This window comes from Lathyrus oleraceus, chromosome 5 (genome assembly GCF_024323335.1).
Source record: "Lathyrus oleraceus cultivar Zhongwan6 chromosome 5, CAAS_Psat_ZW6_1.0, whole genome shotgun sequence".
In the NCBI taxonomy this organism is placed as follows: Eukaryota; Viridiplantae; Streptophyta; class Magnoliopsida; order Fabales; family Fabaceae; genus Lathyrus; species Lathyrus oleraceus.
Window position 1 is genome coordinate 76173556 of NC_066583.1, and position 22683 is coordinate 76196238.

General features: G+C 37.5%; 1 pseudogene; it reads left to right on the forward strand.

The window, feature by feature from the left end:
* Positions 1–20783, forward strand: part of LOC127078823 (glycosyltransferase BC10-like) — a 43255-nt pseudogene extending 22472 nt beyond the window's left edge.
* Positions 20784–22683: the final 1900 nt, after the last annotated feature.

The window sequence follows — 22683 nt, forward strand, 5'->3', positions numbered from 1 at the left end:
TCCAACACAGTTAGTACTCAGACAGACAAAACCAAACAGCAAGTGTTCAATCAATCAAACTATACAAAGCAATGCACAACAAAGCAAGCTCAAAGCTTAAGCCTAAGCTTCATCACCTACAAAACAATGTTATGTTAGTGTACAAACAACAACAACATCAATTAAAATTGATTTGGATCATTCTCCATGTGCATTATGCTTTTGATCCTGAAAAATCAAGCAAACATTAGCAACTAGACCACTAGGCTAAGCCTAGGGTCCAAAGGCAAGAAAAAAACTTAAAACAGCAAGGTATCCACCATCCAACATCAAATTATCATCAAACACAAGCAAACATCATTGGTCTTATGTTTATATCATCCATTATGTTCAATTCATGCACAAAACAATCCATATTGGTTCAAATGAAGCATCAAACATACCAACAGAAGTATTGCATTCAAATCCATACCAAAACACATCCAAAAATTCTCAAATTAATTACACCTAAACAGGGGGGATTCAAGGTCTACCATGTCAAATTTGAGCTCAATTGGGCAAATGGCAACATGTCAATGAAAATCAACAAAAACAGACACAATTTCGTGCTTCAATTCACACCATCAATGCATACATCCAATTCAAAAATTCATATCTCATTGAAAACAAAAAAGAAATGGATGAGACCAAAATAGGGAGGTCACACAACGTGTCTAGTTCATGCATATCAAATTTCATGGCCATACAATACAATATGAGGATTTCCCAATCAATCTACCAACATGTATCACATGAGCTTGCAATTTCAATCACCAGAAATGAAAAATCATGATCAATTAGAAAAGGCAGTGAAAAATTCTACAAAAATTCATACAACATCCTAACATATCAACAATTCACCATGCCAAATTTCATTCAATTCTAACATGCATAGGTTATCCAATTAAATTCAACAAGTTGACATCAAGAGGTGTGACACAAATTGTCACACCTAAGTTCCAGAATTTGCTGCTCTCTGACCAGGTATCAAAAATTCATGAAATTTACATATAAATAATCCTCAATGAGTCAAGAACCACCACAAAAATTTTCAGCCATTTATCTTATGATATGAGTATTTCATGATCAAATTGCCAAAATGCATCAAAATGTGACATACATTAGAAGAGCCTATGCCAAATAAAATATTTGCCAAGCACAACTTTGACCAATAGGTCAAAAATCATCTAGACAAGTCAACAAAGTCAAGGAAAAAATCTCCATATTTTTAGGAATTTTTTACTATTTTTTATGAATTTTTAAAGATGCTATCAATTTTTAACTAATTAAATGAAATTAATTAAAAAACACAATGGCAGTTCTGTAATTATTTTGAGCGGGAGCGGGAAACGCTGAATTTGAAAGTTCAAATCGTTTTCAAGATCAAACAAGGTAATTTCATCTTCTTCAACCAAACTTTGCCCAGAATTTTACAAAATGCTCAAGAACACTTAATTTTCAAAACCTCACCAAAATGAACAAACAGATATGCGTTGGAATCGTATGAACCTGTAGAATCCAAATATTTATTCCAAACAACCTAATAATTCCTAAAACTCAAGAATCGATCGATCTAGGGTTTGACATTGAAACTTTAAATCACGATTTCTCACACTACAGGCAACTATTCTCAAAACCACAAACATATCCATGACCTACGTGAAACACTCTTTCTAACGCACATCATTATCGAACAAATGGTGAGATTCGAAATTCACTCAAACCTGTAATGGCAGTCGTGATGCGCGCGGCTTCGAGCTCCAATTCTCCAAAACAGTTGCACTAGAAGGATATAGAAGGTGATAGGAGATGCTAGCTTCAATTGCCACGGCTTCTAGTATCCACAATTTGCATTTGCCATTGATGATGAGCTATGGAACAGTCACGATTTGGCTTTCCTCTCCTTCCAAACTACCAAAACAGATGGTGAGGATGATGATACCAATCCAAATCAAAAAGAATCTTGAGATTTCGTTGAAGGATGATGAAGAATTGTGGATTTGAAGGTGTTTGTGTTCTTGATGAAAATGGAGAGAATGAAGAGTTTCTAGATCTAACTTTGGTAATTGTGAGGTTCTGTTATGTTTAACCAATGATTATGAATATATATGTGCACTTAATCCAAGCTCTAATCACATAATTAGCAATTTGGAAATGTTAAGTGAAATTGGTTATTAACAAGTGAGGGCATAATTGTAACTTCCACATGACAGCACATGCCAGCTCAAATTTGGTTCCAACAAGTCCAAAATACCATATGTAATGTGTAGAAACAATTCTCATTTCAATTGGTCATGTATTTTGCAATTTCACCCTTTGATGGCATAATGTCCAATTTCAACCATTGCACTTTTCAAACCAAAACTCAATTTGCAAATCCTAGCCATGAAATGAGGATTCAAACACATTCTAAATGCCATTCCTGAGGTGTTGGAAAAAGTCCCATCTCAAAATTCCAAATATTTTGACAGTTGGACAATTTTGCCCCTGGTCCAATTCAGCTGTCCAGTTGAAAAGTGGCTTTTTGCCTTGGCCATTTTTGAACAAATCCAATGATGCACCCTCAAAGTACATGTCAAATGGAGTTTGTGCATATAAAGAACTTGCAATTTGGACAAAGTATGTGGTAGTTATGACCTCCTGAATACAAGTCATTTTCGAATTTCACTGAGCCATAACTTTCCAACCATACATTGGATTTTCAAGTTCTTGGACTTTTTGGAAAGGTGAGAACAAGATCTACAACTTTCATGTTGAACAAATTTGCATTTGAAGCTTCCTTGGACACGTGGTCTTGAAGTCAAAAACTTTCCATTTTTGGAAACTTCAGTTACAAGTCACTTTCTATTTTTGGCAGTTTTTGTCCTGACTTGATTTTCTTCCTTTTTAAGCTTTGCAATGTCATTTAACACTTGTGCCAACATGAATGAAATGTATCCAACTCATTTTCACCTCCAAATCCATCAGATCATGTACAGTTGACCACAGTTGACTTTTCATCTGATAGATGAATCAGGCAATGCATAGATCAATCTGAGCTCCAATCTTCAACTGAAATGGCTCAAGCATGATACCCTAGCCTCAATTAGCTCAATATAATCAAATAATGAACCCCATATCCTTCATAAACCTCATCTCCTGATCCAGCCCTGCTTGGCCCAATACAACTGATTAGGGTTGACCAGTGGTCAAAACCCTAATCTCAAGGAATAAGCTTCAATCTTTTGATGACATCCAACCATGATGATGATGATGTATCACTTCAATCAAGATGAAGACCAATACCCTGGAGGATCATGAAACCCTAATTCACAGCCCAATCCTCAGATGGCCCTGATCAATCAATAAAACCCTAGGCTTGCACTTTGACTTCCTCATCTTCTGATCAAGACTTGGGAGGATAGCCTGCGCAATGTAACCACATGATATGCAATATGAGATGCCTAATGACCTAAAATGAAATGCAAATATGATAATGCTAGTCCCAAGAGAGGAGGGCAAATTTTGAGGTGTTACACGAAGGAACACTAAGAAGTACACTTTCAGATGTCTTGATTTGAAAGAGCTAAAGAAGCTATCATCTTTTGTATTAGATCCCTTGTACTTCAAGCAACGTCATGGGAAGCTTCTATCTGTGTTGTCTACTAATGTGGTTGAAGGACTCTTAAGTGTGTTGGTTCAGTTTTATGATCCTCTCTATTGTTGCTTCACTTTTCCTGATTATCAGCTTATGCCTACATTAGAGGAGTATGCCCATCTCTTGGGAATGCCTGTTTCTAATAAGGTGCCTTTTAGTGGATTGAAGGAGATTCCCAGATCTCATATTATAGATGAAGCTCTTCATCTGAAGAACTCCGAGACTGAGGCTCATTGGGCGAAGAAAGGAGGAATATTTGGGTTGACTTTTGAGTTCCTTATTGGGAAAGCTACTTATTTTGCTCAAGCCGGTAGCGTTGATGCTTTTTAATCCATATCTATGGTTTGGATTTGTTCCCCAACATTGACGGTTTTGTTGATGTTAATGCCATTATCTTCTTGATTGGGAATCCCGTACCTACTATATTGGATGATGTGTACTTATCTTTGCATCTAAGGAATTCTAAAGGTGGTGGGACTATTGTGTGATGTGTTCCTCTTCTGTACAAGTGGTTTATTTCACACTTGCCTCAGACGTCTGCTTTCGTGGAGAATAAGCAATGTCTACGGTGGTCTCAGAGACTTATGTCTCTCACTAATGATGATATTGTTTGGTATGATTCTGCATTGGGTAGCTTATACATTATTGACAGTTGTGGTGAATTCTCTAACGTGCCTCTCATTGCTACACAAGGAGGAATCAACTACAACCCTGCTTTGGCTCGTCGTCAACTTGGGTTCCCCTTGAGAGACAAACATAATAACACTTAGTTTGAAGGTATTTTCTATCAAAAGGGTAAACATCCCCAACATTTGAAGCAGAAGATGGTACATGCTTGGCATAATATGCATAGGAAAGGAAGATGCGAGCTTGGTCCACGCAACTGTGTAGCTTTGGAGGCTTACACTGTTTGGGTGAAGAAGAGAGCTTTGAAGTTGAAGATGCCTTATGCTTGTGAGAGACCTATGTCTATGGTTGTGGCTGAGCCATTAACTCTCCCTAACCAAGATGTAGAGGAGTTGGAAGACACACTCACCAAGATGAAGCAAGAGAATGGTATGTGGGAAGAGCGATTCCATGCTTTGAGCCGAAAGCATGAGGAGTTACAGCTTGATTATAAGGACAAAGATGCACTTATTGAACTTATTGAAGACCAAGTAGTGAAGAGTCAGAGAGAGCCAGAGGGTCCATCTTCCTCTAGTATGCCTCAACCTTCCGGTGCTTAGAAGAAGATTGTTGATCAGCTTATCCTTGAGAAGGCTCAGATGAAGACTTCTTTTGAGTCTGATATTCGATGCATCCGAAGGAAGTATGCACCTTCTACCATATCATCTGATACTATTGTTAGGGGATCTTTAGGATGATTAGTTTCCTTTTCTCTTCTATTTATATTTTGGTTTTTGAAAATGTACTCAGTGTAATCCTTCCAAATTATATGAATAAAAGAGATTTTATGGTCAAACAGATTATTACAATTGTTATTATTATATATTTGCAAATAAAATAGTTTGTTCCTTGAAAGCAAAAATAAACAAAACATTGCATTTCATGCATCATTTGCATAACAGGTTTTTTCCGCCAGATGTCTTATCGATTATTCTTCTGTGCTTCAGTCAAGCTGACTCACCGATACAACACTCGTGCCAATCAATAGAGAATTATGGAGCACTTAGAGCAAGAGAACCGAGAACTGAAAGATGAGATTGCTCGCCTGGCTGCTATGATGGAGTCTGTTCTTTCTACACATAATCAGTCTTCTCCAACTCCTACAACTCCTCCTCCTTAGAGGACTGTCATCTCCGAGGTTGCCGCCCCGACTGTACCTGTGGCTGCTACTCAATCTGGTCTGACTATGCCTGTTGGATTCCCGTGGGGAAGGCCACCGAATTTCATGCCTGAAGGCTTTGCACCCACCTTTGCTTATATGTCGGCATCTAGCCCGGTCATGTTTGTGCCGCCTCTAGTCGTTCACACCCTGCCTCGTGTTGAGGACACCATCTACCATTCCGAGTCGTCTGAGGGTCTGGATGTTTATGATAAGATGGACGAGATGAAGGATTAGTTCCTTGATCCGCGAAAGGAATTGAAGACGTTGAGAGGAAAGGACTTGTTTGATAAGAGTGTTGCTGAACATTGCTTAGTGCCAAATGTCAAGATCCCAATGAAGTTCAAAGTCCCTGACTTTAAAAAGTATAAGGGAAATACTTGTCCACTTAGCCATCTTGTTATGTATTCCAGTAAAATGTCAATACAAACTGATAATGATCAGTTATTGATTCACTACTTCCAAGACAGTCTGACTGGTGCCGCTCTGAGGTGGTACATGGGGCTAGATGGTGCAAGTGTTTGCATATTTAACAATTTGGATGAAGCTTTTGTGAAACAGTATAAGTACAACATGGACATGGAGCCTGATAGAGACTAGCTAAGGTCTATGTCTCAAAAGGACAAAGAGACATTCAAAGAGTATGCCCAGAGGTGGAGAGAACTTGCTGCTCAGATCAATCCTCTGTTGGAAGAAAATGAGATGACCAAGATTTTCCTCAAGACCCTGAGTCTGTTTTATTACGAACGAATGATTGCTAGTTCCCCCAGTGATTTTATCGAAATGGTAAACATGGGGATGAGGTTGGAAGAAGGAGTCCGAGAGGGATGTCTGCCTAAGGAAGAGGTGTTATCGAGCAAGAAGTATGGAAGCAGTTTTTCCAGAAAGAAGGAAGGTGAAACTAATGCAGTGTTAGAAGGGAGGCATAGGAGGCCTCATGTCAAAAGAAATTCGCAACCACGTCAGCATCATCACTAAGTCTCGTCAGTAATTCTATTATTTTCAAACAATCAATCAAGTTCAACAACAACGTCGACAACAACCACAACAAAGAACAAACAACTACGACAACAACAACAACAATAATCATCAACAATAGAATTTCGAGAGGAAGAAGGTCTCTTTTGACCCTATTCTTATGTCGTACGCTAAACTCTACCCGTCTTTGGTTCTCAAGAACCTACTTCAGCCAAGAAATCTGCCACAAATTCCAGAACCATTTCCATGGTGGTATAACCCCGAGCTTCGTTGTGCCTTCCATCAAGGAGCTCTGGCCATGATATCGAAAACTGTTACTCGTTGAGGTATGAGGTCCAGAATCTTGTAAAAAGTTGGATGGTGTCCTTTGAGGACCGTGCGCCGAATGTGAAAGCTAACCTATTGCTTGCTCATGGTAATTCCTTTGTCAATATGGTAGATGGTTGTCCAAGAAGCTTTCAAGTTTTCGATGTACGACGTATTCGTAGGTCCTTGGTGGAGATGCATAGGACCCTGTGTACCATCAGTGATTGTGAGCATGACAATGATGGTTGTGCAATTTGCAGTGTAAACCCCCGTGGGTGTTTGATCGTCAAGAGAGATATCCAGAAGTTGATGGATGAGAATGTAATCCAGATTCAATAGTCGAGGGATATTGATGATGTGAATGTGATAGTACCAGTGTTTAAGACCCCAAAGCGGGTAGTAATTCATTTTGACAGCAGTAGTAGTAACAGCGTCAACAGATCGGTATCTCCGTTAGTGATACGGTTAACGGGCCCTGTCCCGTATACATCTGATAGAGTTGTTCCATACCAATATAATGCTACCATGGTAGAGAATGGTCAAGAGGTTCCATTGCCTACGACCAATTCTATTGTGAACATCACCGATATTACGAAGGTGACCCGTAGCAATCGTGTGTTTGGACCTGTCTTTTTGAAAGAGGTGATAGAAGAAGTGTCTATTGGTAAGAAGATTGATGCACCTGCAGTAAACCCAGTTAACGCTCCAATGTGTCAGTCTGCTGAATCCATCAAATTGAAGCCTAATAATGACGATGAAATGTTGGGATTGATTAAGAAAAGCGAATTTAATATGGTGGAGCAGCTTCTCCAAACTCCTTCGAAATTTTTAGTGTTGTCTCTGCTCATGAATTCTAAAGTGCCCAGAGAAGCGTTGCAGAGAGTGCTAGAGCAAGCTTACGTAGAACACGATGTAACTGTGGATCAATTTGACCATATTGTGGCTCACATCACTTCCTGCGATAACTTAAGATTTTGTGATGAAGAACTTCCTGAGGAAGGCAGAAATCACAATCTAGCACTGCATATATCGATGAATTGTAAGGAAGACGCATTGTCAAATGTGTTGGTGGATACCAGTTCTTCTTTGAATGTACTCCCCAAGTCAACTTTGTCAAGGTTATCCTATCAAGGCGCCCCGATAAGGTATAGTGGGGTAATCGTTAAAACTTTTGATGGTTCTCGCAAGACTGTTATAGGAGAAGTGGACCTTCCAGTAAAGATAGGTCCGAGTGATTTTCAGATTAATTTTAAAGTAATGGATATCCACCCAGCCTATAGCTGCTTGTTGGGAAGGCCATGGATCCATGAGGCTAGAGTTGTGACGTCTACTTTGCACAAAAAGCTTAAATATGTGAAGAATGGCAAGCTTATCATTGTGGGTGGGGAGAAAGCGTTGTTGGTGAGACATCTGTCGTCTTTTTCATATATGAAAGCTGAGGAGGAGGTTGGAACTCCGTTCCAAGCTCTATCTATTATTGAAGTGAAGAAAACTGGGGCACTCATGTCCTCTTTCAAAGATGCGCAAAAAATTGTTGAAGATGGCAGTACTGATCAGTGAGGTCGTATGGTAGAGGTCGCCGAGAACAAGAACAGAGATGAATTAGGATTTCAGCAAGGGCCATATAATGTCAAAGTCGAAGATATGCAACCGAGTTTCCATAGCGGAGGGTTCATCCATGGTAATGAACAAAAATCAACTGATGTAATCAAGGACGATGAAGATGAAGATTGCGCCAATTTTGTGACGCATGGAAAGGCTTGCCACAATTGGGTTGCTGTTGATGTTCCTGTTATTGTCCATCGCTCTAAGTAATTTGTTTTTCATTATTTTGAGAAAATCCTTCTCCTATGTCTAAGGGAGAAGTGAACATTGTTAGTCGTTTTCAAATTTTATCATCAATAAAATGCAATTCTATTCATCCACATCTATAATGTTTTTATTTTTACTTTTGGCTTTTCTGAAAATGGTAATCACATAAAACATAAATAAATAAATAATTATTTCCCATCTGCATAATATTTAGTCACAATGCACTTCTCTAAAATCAAAAATCAAATTATTATGCAGGTTGGTTTCTAAACCCATTGAATACAATGATCCTACTCCCTCTCCAAATTTTGATTTCCCTGTATTTGAGGCCGAGGAGGAGATTAATGAAGAAGTATCTAATGAATTATCTCGTCTACTTGAGCACGAGGAAAAAGCCATTCATCCATTTGAAGAGCAGATTGAGTTAGTCAACTTGGGTTCCGAGGATGATGTGAAGGAGGTCAAGTTTGGGTCTCAATTGTGTCCAGAGGCTAAGAAGAGGTTGATTGATCTTCTCCGAGAGTATTCCGATGTGTTTGCTTGGTCCTATCAAGACATGCCTGGTTTGGATTCTGAGATTGTGGAGCACAGGTTGCTGTTGAAGCCAGAATGCCCGCCAGTCAAGCAGAAATTGAGGAGGACTCACCCTGATAGGGCAGTGAAAATCAAAGAGGAAGTGCAAAAACAAATTGATGCTGGTTTATTTTTACCGCTGAGTATCCCCAATGGGTAGCCAATATCGTGCTTGTTCCTAAGAAGGATGGAAAAGTCTGTATGTGTGTTGATTATAGAGACTTGAACAAAGCTAGTCCGAAAGATGATTTCCCTCTACCACACATTGATATGTTGGTAGACAATACAGCTAAATTCAAAGTCTTTTCGTTTATGGACGGATTTTTTAGTTATAATCAAATCAAGATGGAACCCGAAGATATGGAGAAAACCACATTCATTACACCCTGGGGAACATTCTGTTATAGAGTGATGTCTTTCGGTTTAAAGAATGCTGGTGCAACATACCAGAGAGCTATGACCACTCTTTTTCATGATATGATGCATAAAGAGATCGAAGTCTATGTTGATGATATGATTTTCAAATCAAGTGATGAAGAAGAACATGTTGAGCATTTGTTGAAGTTATTCCAGCATTTGAGGAAATATAAACTCTGCTTGAATCCCAATAAGTGTACATTTGGTGTTCGTTCTGGTAAGTTGTCGGGCTTTATCGTCAGCGAGAAGGGTATTGAAGTTGATCCTTCCAAGGTTAAAGCATTACAAGAGATGTCTGCGCCCAAAACTGAGAAGCAAATCAGAGGTTTTCTTGGCCGCTTGAATTACATCTCAAAATTTATATCGCATATGACTGCCACATGTGCGCCTATATTCAAGCTTCTTCGGAAAGATCAGTTTTGTGATTGGACCGAAGATTTCCAGAAAACTTTTGACAGTATCAAAGAATATTTGCTTGAGCCTCCGATTCTATCTCCGCCTGTTGAAGGAAGACCGTTGATCATGTATTTGACTGTGCTTGAAGAAAGTATGGATTGTGTTCTTGGTCAGCAAGATGAAACTTGAAAGAAAGAATATGCAATTTACTACCTCAGTAAGAAGTTCACCAACTATGAGACTCGGTATTTTATGCTTGAGAAGACTTGTTGCGCATTGGCTTGGGCTGCTAAGCGTCTGAGTCAGTATATGTTGAATCATAATACTTGGTTGATATCCAAAATGGATCCAATCAAGTATATTTTTAAGAAGCCTGATTTAACTAGGAGGATTTCCCGTTGGCAGATGTTGTTATCCGAGTATGATATTGAATACCGATCTCTGAAAGTTATTAAAGGTATTGTCTTGGTTGACCATCTGGCCCATCAACCAATTGAAGATTATGAGTCAATGCAGTATGATTTTCCTGATGAAGAGATCTTGTACTTGAAAATGAAAGATTACGATGAACCATTGCTTGAAGAAGGGCCAAAACCTGGTTCCCGTTGGGGCATGGTATTTGATGGAGTTGTTAATCAGTATATTAATGGCATTGGGGCAGTGATTGTTACTCCTCAAGACACTCATTTTCCGTTTACAGCCAGATTGACTTTCAAGTGTACGAATAATATGGTTGAGTATGAAGCTCGCATTATGGGGCTTGAAGAGGCCATTGATCTCAGAATAAAATATCTTGACGTCTATAGAGATTCAGCTTTGGTTGTAAATCAGATCAAAGGTGAATGGGAGACAAATCAACCCAGTTTGATACCATATAGAGATTATGTGAGGAGGATTTCAACTTTCTTTACAAAGGTTGAATTTCATCATATCCCTCGAGATGAAAATCGGATGGCATGTGCTCTTGCAATGTTGGCTTCTATAATTGTGGTGAAATTTTGGAATGAAGTTCCCAATTTGACTGTGATGCTTCTTGATATGCCAGCTCATGTGTTTGCTGTTGGAGAGATCAAAGATGAAAAGCCATGGTATTTTGATATCAAGTGTTTTCTCCAAAGTCATATTTACCCGCTTGGGGCATCTCTGAAAGATAAGAATACTTTGAGGAGGTTAGCTGGCAATTTCTACCTGAATGGTGATGTGTTTTACAAGAGAAACTTTGATATGGTTCTGCTCATATGTGTGGATAGACACGAAGCATACTTATTGATGACTGAAGTCCATGAAGGTTCCTTTAGTACTCATTCCAATGGACATGTTATGGCTAAGAAGATGTTGAGAGCATGTTACTATTGGCTGACAATGGAATTTGACTGTTGCAAGTTTGTGAAGAAATGCCACAAGTGTCAAATTTATGCATATAAGATTCATGTTCCTCCGATACTGTTGAATGTCATTTCCTCCCCATGGCCCTTCTCCATGTGGGGAATTGATATGATTGGCATGATTGAGCCAAAAGCTTCAAACGTACATCGTTTCATTCTGGTGGCTATTGACTACTTCACAAAGTGGGTTAAAGCGGCATCGTATGCAAATGTTACCAAGCAAGTTATTGTGAGGTTTATCAAGAATTAAATTACATGTCAGTATGGTGTGCCAAGTAAGATCATTACTGATAATGGATCAAACTTGAATAACAACATGGTGGAAACTCTTTGCAAAGACTTCAAGATTGCACATCATAATTCTTCTCCCTACAACCCTAAGATGAATGGGGTTGTTGAAGCTGCAAATAAGAACATCAAGAAGATCATTTAGAAAATGGTTGTGACATACAAGGATTGGCATGAGATGCTTCTATTTACTTTACATGGGTACCGTACATCCATCCTCACTTCAACGGGGGCAACCCCTTTCTCACTTGTTTATGGCATGGAAGTTGTGCTCCCGATAGAGGTTGAGATCCCATCACTGTGTGTGCTGATGGAAGCCAAGTTGACAGAAGCTGAATGGTGTCAGACCAGATATGACCAGCTGAACTTAATTAAAGAGAAGAGGTTAACTGCCATGTGTCATGGTCAGTTAAATCAGCAAAGAATGAAGAAAGCATTTGATAAGAAGGTAAGACCTCGTGTGTTTGGAGAAGGTGACCTTGTATGCAAGAAGATTTTATCTTTCAAATCGGATTCTAGGGGGAAATGGTCTCCTAATTATGAAGGCACATATGTTGTTAAGAGAGCCTTTTTAGGTGGTGCTTTGATTCTTACAATTATGTATGGTGAAGAGTTCACTCGTCCTGTGAATGTCGATGCAGTCAAGAAATACTTTGCCTAAAAAGAAAAGAATAACTCGCTAAGTTGAAAGCCCGAAAGGGCGGCTTAGGCATAAATGAGCATCTCGGTGGATTGAAAACCCGAAAGGGCAATCCCAGCAAAAGTTAGAGACATAAAACAGAAAAATTTATCTCGATAAATTAAGTACCCCGCCTTGGGTCAATTTATGCAAAAATTAGGGATTATGGCAAGTAACTGCATCCAGTTGAGTTTCGATTTTGAAGAGATTCTTGAGCACGTCATTTGGTTCTGAGTCATCTTCAACCGAAGCCAAGAGCATGGTGGATATCAAATTTGGTAGAAGGAGTAGTGATCATTGTATTCAATGTAGCCCTCTTCCATGTAAATTACCATTTTTTCAACTTTTGTAAGGATCTATGGAGTCTTGTCATTTACAGACTACCATTCTATTAAATAAAGTTGAGCTTTTTATCCAATTGTTTCTACTCTTATTTATTCAGCTAAATAGAATTAAATTTTATGATGATCATTTTGAAATTGAATTTAAAAATCAAAATCATGTTTTTCTTAAAATAATAAAAGCAATTACTTTTTAAAAGAAATCAATTCCATTAAAGGAACATCAACAGCAATCTGAGAATAGGTAAGTCCCAAAATGTGAAGCATTCTTGGTCTTCCCCAAGTAGTTGGTTCGATCATCTTTTCCAAACGGAAAATCAACTTCCCCAGCCGAGTTTTGTTGGTTTCCCCGACTGAGTTCGTATTTGCCTCCCTATCTTTGAGTTGTAGGCGCATCGTCTCAGCGGTTTGCATAGACTCAACACAGAATGTTACCCCGCTCGAGTCGTCAACAAAGTTTGTGCCTAATCCCTGTTAGCACTGATTCTTGAGCAATATTTTTGGTCCTCTGCAAGGTTGTCTCTCATTTGATATGGTGTTGACCTGAAATTCCCCACAGAGTCGATGGTGCAGGTCCTCATCAAATTTGTCCTCTTTCCCCAACCAGGGTCGAGTCTTCGAGAGAGATAATTCATGTTCATCCTTAACATCTCTTTCTCCAATTGATGTCTCTGTCCTATTGAGATTGGCTAAGTGTTGTAATGATGATTTAGACCATTGAAATTTATATCCTTGTGATTGTTTTGTCATCATAATCATCATATATACATATACATATACATTCATGGATTTCATTATCGTGTTATCATTGCATTTTGTGATTCATTCTTTCTCTAATCCTCTACTATGGTGGTATCCTCTCCCCCCGCGCAGATTTGGTGTGTCTTTCCTCTTTCAATTATAGAGTGTCAATCCCTATAGGCAGAAGGAATTTAACCTTTCTCATTCCCCACTAAGTTATTTCCTCGTGGATGATCATTATTTTAGCTTCCTCCCCAGTTGATTGTCTGGATGGAACCACTCCCCTTGAGTTATATCCTCATCGGGTTGAGCCTTTAATTGACTTTTTTCTTTCTAGATCTTGCCTAGATATATACCTTGATCCCCCGAGAGACTGTTACCCAGTAAATGGTAATATTCTTCTCGATTTATGAGTACTTTACTCTTTCCCAATACCCGGTAAAAGTAATCTACTTCCTTTATTCTCCCCAGTGGATCCGTTTTCACGTTTCCCAGGAAGTATATCCTTGATATGTTCATCTTAACCGATGACGTGTATTCATACCTTTGAGTATATCTTTGATATGTTCATCTTAACTGATGACGGATATTCTCGTTTTGGTATCCTACCCAGTAAAAGGTAGTTGTAATCCTTATTTCATTCCCCATAGGGTTAATCCTTGATATGTTCATCCTAACCGATGACGGGTTTCCTCCTCTTTGCGGTTTTCTGCCCAGTAACCAATAGTTGTAAATCCTATTTCTCCCCTCGAAGTCTATCCTTGATATGTTTATCCTAACCGGTGACGGATATTCTCTTTTCGGTATTCTATCTAGTAACTGATAGATGTAATTCCTACCTTTTCCCGGCAGTCTATCCTTGATATGTTCATCTTAAATGATGATGGATATTCTTCAATTTGAGTCTATCCTTGATATGTTCACTTTAACCAGTGACAAATATTCTCTTTCTTTGTGGTCTTCTGCCCATTAATTGGTAGTTGTAAACCCTATTTGGTTTTTCCTCAGCTGGTTATTCTTACCCTGTAACTGGTAATGAATACACCTTTTGTTGCCCTTAACGATTCATCCTTGATATGTTTACCCTAACCAGTATCAGACGTCCTCTCTGTCAGATTATGTTATCTCCTTACCCAGTAACCGATAATGGATAATATACTTTTGTCACTCATGTGTTAAAGTTCATTCTTCCCAAGTTGAGTTCGAGTGTTTTTCCTCAATGAAATTGTCGTATCCTGTTTGGGTCGAGTATTTCAGTTTCGCCCTGATTTACCCGTTTCCCCTGCAAATTTTCCCCTTTATCCCCGGATGAGTCTCCATTGATTTATTTTCATGGAATCCCTCGTGTACCCTATCAATTTTAAGTCGTAGTCTGACATATGCATAACTTTTTATCCCCCGGGGTCTCTGTCTCCCCAGTAAGTTTTCCTTACGAAATGCATTATACTCCTGTGGACTTTCAGTCTCTCTAGATTCTTTTCCTTTGTGGCAACATTTTCCCCACAAAGATTATTTTTAACATTCATGACATATGCATCATGAGGTCTCTTAGGGACAAAAATTTGTTTCTATATGTTATTATTTAAGTCCATTCTACTGAGTCGATATGAAGATTTTAACCTTAATCTCCTCAGCTAGAACGTCCTTAAATAGGGGCAGCTGTAAGACCCCAATTTTGACCCTAACATCCCTCATGATATCTCATCATATGCATTAGCATTAGGATCACACCTTGGCATCCTCCTTACCCCTCACTCATTGGGTTTGCATTAGGAGAGATCACCAAGCACATTTGATTGTATCATACTCCATTTTTCTTTATTTACTAACCAAAATACCAAAAATATATCAATGTATAGTTTGTTGCTTTTGTAGGTAGTGTGTATGCTCACCTATGCTCTATCAAGCTCATCTATAGGGTATGAGACCCTCAATGCAAGAAGCACAATCAATAATTGGTTTACATTGGCTCTAATCATCATATATGGATCCCCATGATCTTCACATATCATTTTGATCAATAAATCATCAAGAGTTTGGAGTTTGTTTGCCTTGGAAATCCTAATTCATTTGGGTATCTTATGTGACTTCTTCAATAATTTTCTTCAATAATTGATCATCTAATGCATATATTATCCTCCATGAGTCCCAAAAGTCAAGAGAATATCAAGCTATCAAGATGGTTCATGGTGGTTGATCAGAGGAAGTTAACTGGTCAAAACTGGGGTTCCCTAGACCCTATCTCCTACAATGTTTGTCATATGAAAATGGTTCCAAGAGAAAAGTTACTAAAAATGACATTCCCAACAACTTTATTGTTAAGGTCAATAACTATTTTTGCTTGGAAATTCATTTTTTATGGTGAAAGATTATAGGTCATTTTGTCTGAATCCTAGTTTGGAGGTCAACTTCCCAAGACCATAACTTACTCAATTTCTATAAGATGAAATCCATTCAAATTATATGATCAAATTCACGATGTCTACTTCAACTTTGAGGTTGGGAGTAATTTCAAATTCAACTTGAAAATGCATGTGCCAATAGGAAACGTTATAGGTCATTTTAGGCAGATACCATTGAACAAGTGATTTTCCTCAACTTCTAAAATGAATACTCCTTCATGCCAAATTCAAATGATGTCAAATTTGTGACCAAATTGAATAGGTTTGAAAGAGCTACAACTTTGATGAAGGAACGTTTCTCATTTGAAGCCCATAAAAAAAGTTATTCAAGATGGAAGAAGTGAACATTTGACTTGGGACTTAGAAAATTTTCAAATATGTTTGATTTCCCAAACTTCCACCTAAAAATTCATCATGATCCAAGATTCAAATAAAAAAGTGTTCAACATGAAAGCTGTTCCCCTTAATATCACCTTTCCAAAAAAGTCCAAGATCATCTCATTTGGCCAAAGTATGTGGGACTTGCGCATAGTTCCATTATGGGAAGTGTTTTGGCAAGTTTTGAACTTAAATGATCATTCTTGTTTGCATGCTTCCACATGATGAATTAAGTACACTTTGCACACGATTTGGAAGTGGATTACATCACTCCTTAGGCCCAAACCATTGCTCATGCACCCATGCAAGAAGCTTTCAAAATTTGGCCAAAATTCAAGTGGTGCAAAAATCAAATGCATTACCTATTTAAACAAGCTCAAGGCTTCAGAATCAACATCAACACCTTGCCCACGCTTTGCTAGACTGATTCAAACCCCCACTGCCATAGAATTTCTGAAGATTTCTCTTGAAATCGAGCTTGAACTTCATCTTTTGTTTGGAAGTTCAAACTCAAGAAATTCACTTCCATTTTCATATCAATTGGTTTCTACAAGCAAGAGGAAGAGAAAGCAATCAAATCCAGATCAAGATCAAGAGAAATTGGATCAACTCGAAGGTGATTTTTCAGAAACTTCATCTCTTCGTTTCTCTCTCAATTTTCCACCATTCTTTGTGATTTTTGGTTGTCTTAAGTCCTATCAATATAGGTCAGAAGATTGATTTGCTTTGAGGTCAAATTGAAGCAACTCAATTCATGATCCTCAAAATTCAAATCCCTGTATCTTTTTTTATACTTGAAACTGGACAAAATTGAGGCCAGATTCGTGCTCTTGAGCATTTTTCCTTAAAATTTGTGTACTCACTTTTCATTTTCCATTGAGTTGAGCTTGGACCAATCAGGTGGTCCTCACTGGAGAAGATGACCGGAGATAGGGCTCCGGTGGTGTGTTGGCAAAGTTCCAACCATCTGATCTGATCCATAGCTTCTAATCTCATCCATCCAAATTGATTACCACGCGTGTGGGACAGTTGACTGAAGCATTGGTGGAACGCGTGTTTCCAATCATCTAATTTGCCACCTCAATTAATGAGGGAGATCAATTTGAATTTCTGATTATTTCATTTAATCCATTATTTTTAATTAATTCATATCAATTTCATTATTAATCCAAAAAAATATGGGACTTCCACCAAAAAATTGAAATATTTTCAATTTTCATTTTCTGAATTAAAATTATTTTTTGGATTAATTTTGATGTTTTTCACGATTTAATTGTTTTTGTGCATATTTTTAATTGTTTAAAAATACTTTTGACCTTTCAAAAATAATGAATTTTTTTGCCTAAGGTCCTTTGACCTTGTTTGACCTAGGATAAATCTCTTGGCCATTTATTTGGTGTTTTGAAGAGGTTTTAGGTTTTTGATGAAACATAATTTAATTAAATGCATTTTAATTTGATTTTTAATTGATCAATTGTGTAGAAATTATGCTGAGCCATTTTTATTGACTTGTGAAGTTTGTCTATGTGTTTGGGCCTTGGTCAAGGTTGATTTGACTTTTGTTGGATTAGAATCATTGGATTTAGGGGATTGATGAAATGTACATTTCATCTCCCAAAATGAATGAATGATTTTAATTTGATAAAATTCCTCCCATGACCAACTTGTGTTTGTCTCATCTCCCCTCCCTCTTCATCTTCAATCCCATTTTACACCATCCCTTTCATTGACCAATGAAGTCTCAATATCCTAAGGCTAATTGGTTCATCAATAACTTCATGTTAAATGAACTAATACAAGTATGGATGAGATTAGGTCCATCCTTTGATCATTTTGTTTTTGTGTGTGGTATGTTTTAGGAGTATGGTTCATTATACCATATCTCTAACATGCATTAACACCAAGATTTCAATTGCCCGACCTCAGATAGTTATGACTTCTATATAAGTCCAATTATGATTGCTTAACATAGCGCTAAATTTTGACCCAAATGGCATAGCATTCTAGTAAGTGAGATTGTAAGTCTCCCCCTTTCATGATATTGTGTGGAAACTTGGCCTTTTTTCCTTCCTTTGGAAGATGTCTTGGTTCAAGGATCCATGCTTGTGAATAGAGGGTTGAGTATTCTCCAAAGAATGACTTAATCAATTGAAAAGCAAAACTTCACTAACATCTAATCAACTAACATTTGACTAACTTTTATTATTATTGCTTTTAATTTCAAGTCATTTACTTTATGCGATTTAAATTCAAGTCATTTACCATTCCATTTGCCATTTTACATATCATTTAACTTGTTTATGTTTATGCCATTTTCACTTTGCTCACTTAAGCCATATATTGTTATTGTACATATTTGTTTGTGTATCTTGTTTGTGTTTGTGGTCTTAGGACCTTAAAATACCTAATAAACAACAAAAACCCTAAAAATGTTTGTGTGGACTGTTGGATTTTATCTAAGCTTTGGACTTAGAATTAGGCAACATTCCCTATGCAAAAGGACTTGGCCAATGCCAACATTTCTGAAACCAAGTTATTGTGATTAGAGCTTTCATATGATGCAAATATTGGGATCCACTTGAGTTCATCTGCTACATGGCCTTGATGCAAATGTTACTTTGAACCTGTCTCTAATGCCTTATTCTGAGTCACTCAAGGAGTATGTCATCTGATACATGGGAAGACTAAGAAGAAGACTATGAAGTTGCTAGCTTGGACGTGGCTATCTTTATTTGATGCCTTGCTCTTCATCTTGCTACTTGCTTATTGATATTTCTTGATTTAAAGTCCAAAGGAAAAGTGGGTTTCTATATGACATTCTTGTCTATTGGATTTTATCCCATTGGTCAGATCCTTTCAACTCTTAACTTTTAAATTTTTGCTTAGGATTAGTCTCTTCATCTCCTCCCACTTCTTAAATTTCAAAATCTCTCCCCCTTTTCAAAAACCTTATTTGCTTGTGATTTCAAAACATAGACTATATTGCAAATTAGAAACTTTGGCCTTATGCCAATGGATTTTTATACTCTTTTCTTGAATCAAACTTGTAAATGAATCTAACCATATTGACTTAAAATTTCAAAAGACAAAAAGAACTAACACCCATTCAAACTCTTTTAGGCCCCTTTGTGCCTCTTTTCAATTTAAATCTTTGTTAAAAGCAATTCACTCACTTTGAAATTGATACCACAAACTACGAGGTTTTGATCCCTCATTTTTATGTTGGTACGTAGGCACAAGTCCGAAGGTCTTGTCAAATACAAAAATATAATTAATGAATTCTTTTCTCATCCCCACACTCTATTTATTACAAACATATTTTATACCAAAAACACATACACACATAAAAAAAGGGCTCCCTAGGAGTACCTAGGACACTTTGTGTGCTAACACCTTCTCTTTGTGCAACCAACCCCCTTACCTGTAATCTCTGGCATTTTATTAGTTTTGATTTGAAAACTTCTTATCTTTGGGTTTTGTTCGTAGTTTTCCCTTTTCCTTTGGAAACAATAAAATCGCGATGGCGACTCTGGTTTTATTGACATTAAGTTTATCCATAACTTAATGGTCATCAATTTACCGCTACAGTATTGTTGTCCGACGGGTAATTTTTCTTATATGGTTTATCCTTCGTGTAAAGTAGTGTTTGTTTTGAGGATTTGATCTTATTCAATGACACCTTTTTGTTTCAGTTATGTACCTATATGTCACACCGAGTTCGTCTACAACTACTTAATGTATACAAATGTGAGCTTCATCGAATCGTAAGACACTATTATATATATATATATTCTGATTAAATTCTTCTTCTTCCACCTAATTAAACTTCCACTGAAATAAAAAGCTTTCTCGATCCCGGTCCTCATGGAAATGGGAGATTTATAAAGTATATGTTGCCTGAAATAGAACTGAAGGTTTTCTGAAAGGGTTCGCATGTATGATTTAGGTCGTAGAAATTTAGGAATCAATTGAAACTTCTTGTGGCATGTATTTAGTTTGGATTGTGTTTGTTCTATAGTGGTTTTCAAGGAAGCGGCAACATGTTGTTATCGTCATTGCAGACAGTCTCTATTACACAAAATACAAGTATCACTGTAGGGTACTTCCATGTTACTTATAAGTTATAATCACTTTATTCATGCTTTTGCTGATTTAAAAGTATGTTACTCTTGTTAAATATGTTCATTAATCAATGAACATAGAGATTTAATAGATTTTTTGTTAAACAAGTTACAAAAGCATCACTAGTAGTTTTTTTTCTTTCATTCTAACCACAAATCCTTAATGAGTTTACATATTTTTTAACTTCCACAACCAAATATGGATGGCAGACGCAACTGTTACTCGGACAAGCATTATTTACCGACCATTTTCCATGTCAGTGTACAATGTTCATCACTCTGATTTCTTCTAAATGGCAACAACGTTCCTCTCTTTCGTTGCTAACTTACTCGTTATATGTTTAGATGCTTGATCCAGGTGGAATTTCAAATTGGTCGGTAACATACGTTGATTGGTCAGAAGGAAAATGGCATTCGAGATCATTCGCTGGTCGAGATATTAATTATGACGTCCTCAAAGCCTTAACCGTATGCGATTCAAACTAAACATGCATTACCAATTCACCTTTTTTTTCCTTCTAATATTATGACATAATTTCATTCATTCATTACAGTCCTTTGATGAAAGTCCACATATTACAAGTGAACCAAAGATATAAATGATTGAAAAAATCTTCAACATAATGATACTAAATTATGTTTTTGAATTGCGAATTTCATATGCTTTGCAGAGAACAATATTGATGACACCTTGCATGTGGAATGGATCAAAGCAACCATGTTATTTATTTGCCATGAAGTTTTATCCAGATGCCTTGGATAGATTGATATACTTTTTCTATAATACTACTACAATTTAAACTATTTTCGATTCATCATCCTTTTTCGATAATCAACAGCTTATGATTATGATCCTTAGCCTCACTTTGGCTCTTGCACATAACATTAGTCCCACAATCCAGATGCAATTGGATAAAGTTCTATGAGGAGACAAAGAAACATTATGGATTCATTCGAACATTTCAATTGTTTTGATCTTGAAAGATGAATAGCTTGATGTTCTTATTTTACATTTTAATGATTATTTGTTTAGCAACATTGTCAATTTTTGTGTTGGATGAAAAATAACTAAGAATTAAAATTCACAATTGTATGTCATGAAATGAAGTAGTCGATAACATAGGATGGAATTAGATTATTTGATCACGCAAATCCATATATTATTGACTGTGAGCAACTTTTTGATTTTTTTTTCAAAATAACCAAATTTTTCAAAAAAAATTCTAAAATAACCAATTTTAAAAAAAAAAACAAAATAACCATGTTTGGTAGAGGATGCGCCAGATGAATTGGCGCACCCCCATACCAATAAGAGGATGCGCCAGTAGCATTTGCGCACATGCATTGGGCCTCATGAGGAGGCGTCAATGCTTGTGGCGCCTGCATTGGCCCTCACGAGGAGGCGCCAATGCCTCTGGCGCCTGTGTGTATTTTTAATGGTGGGTGTATGCGCCAATTCATCTGGCGCATACACCCCCTCCTATTATTTTTTTTATTTTTTTTATTCTATTTTAACTTTTTTAGTTATTTATTTATTTTTTATTTATTTATTTTTAATATTTAATATTTATTATTTAATACATAAGAAATAATAATGAAAAAAAATAAATTCATTAAATATGTAATAATTGGTTACATTGGACAGACAAAAAACTAATGACCCGCCCGATTATAATGTCCCCCGGTTCCACATCCCGGTGCGTTAGTTTGTCTCTGAGGTCTTTCGGTGCTGACCTGATCGAGTGATGGCTGGTTGGAAGGTCTGGCGGAAGTTCTTGCGGTATTTGACAGATGTGTCATCATTTGCTCCCAATATCCGAAGGGGCTCTGGCCAACGGCGCTTCCGTAATGGAGTTAGTTTCCCATGTCATCGTAGTTAGCGCGTTAGGGTTGGGTGAATTAGGGACGGTATAGTTGCCCAAATTGGGCCATTGAGTCGTTTTGAAAACGAAGCAATGGTTCCTGGGGCGTACTATAGTTAAATAGTGGTTGGTTGTTCATTGGTGGGGGGCTACGCTGAAGTGACCCATATGAATTATCTGGGTTGTAGACGGTTGTGGATGCAGGGGTTGATTCTTGGTTTTGTGTTTGGGTGGGTGGTATGAACATGGTGCGACATTGGATGGTTGGTTGTTGGGTGGTTGGCATGAACGGGTTGCGATAATGGGTGTTTGGTTGTTGTGTGTATGTGGTCGGTTGATGTTGCGTGGTTGGTTGTTGGGTTTGGGTGGGTTCACATTGGTGTTGGGTGGTGAATTGATATGGGGAATACGATGATGAAGCAAGTTGGCGCGGATCCATCAAATACCGCGACTCAGATACAAATTGTTGAGTTGTTACATACCTAAACCATGCCATATATTGTTGAGTGGGTCTTGCACCTTGG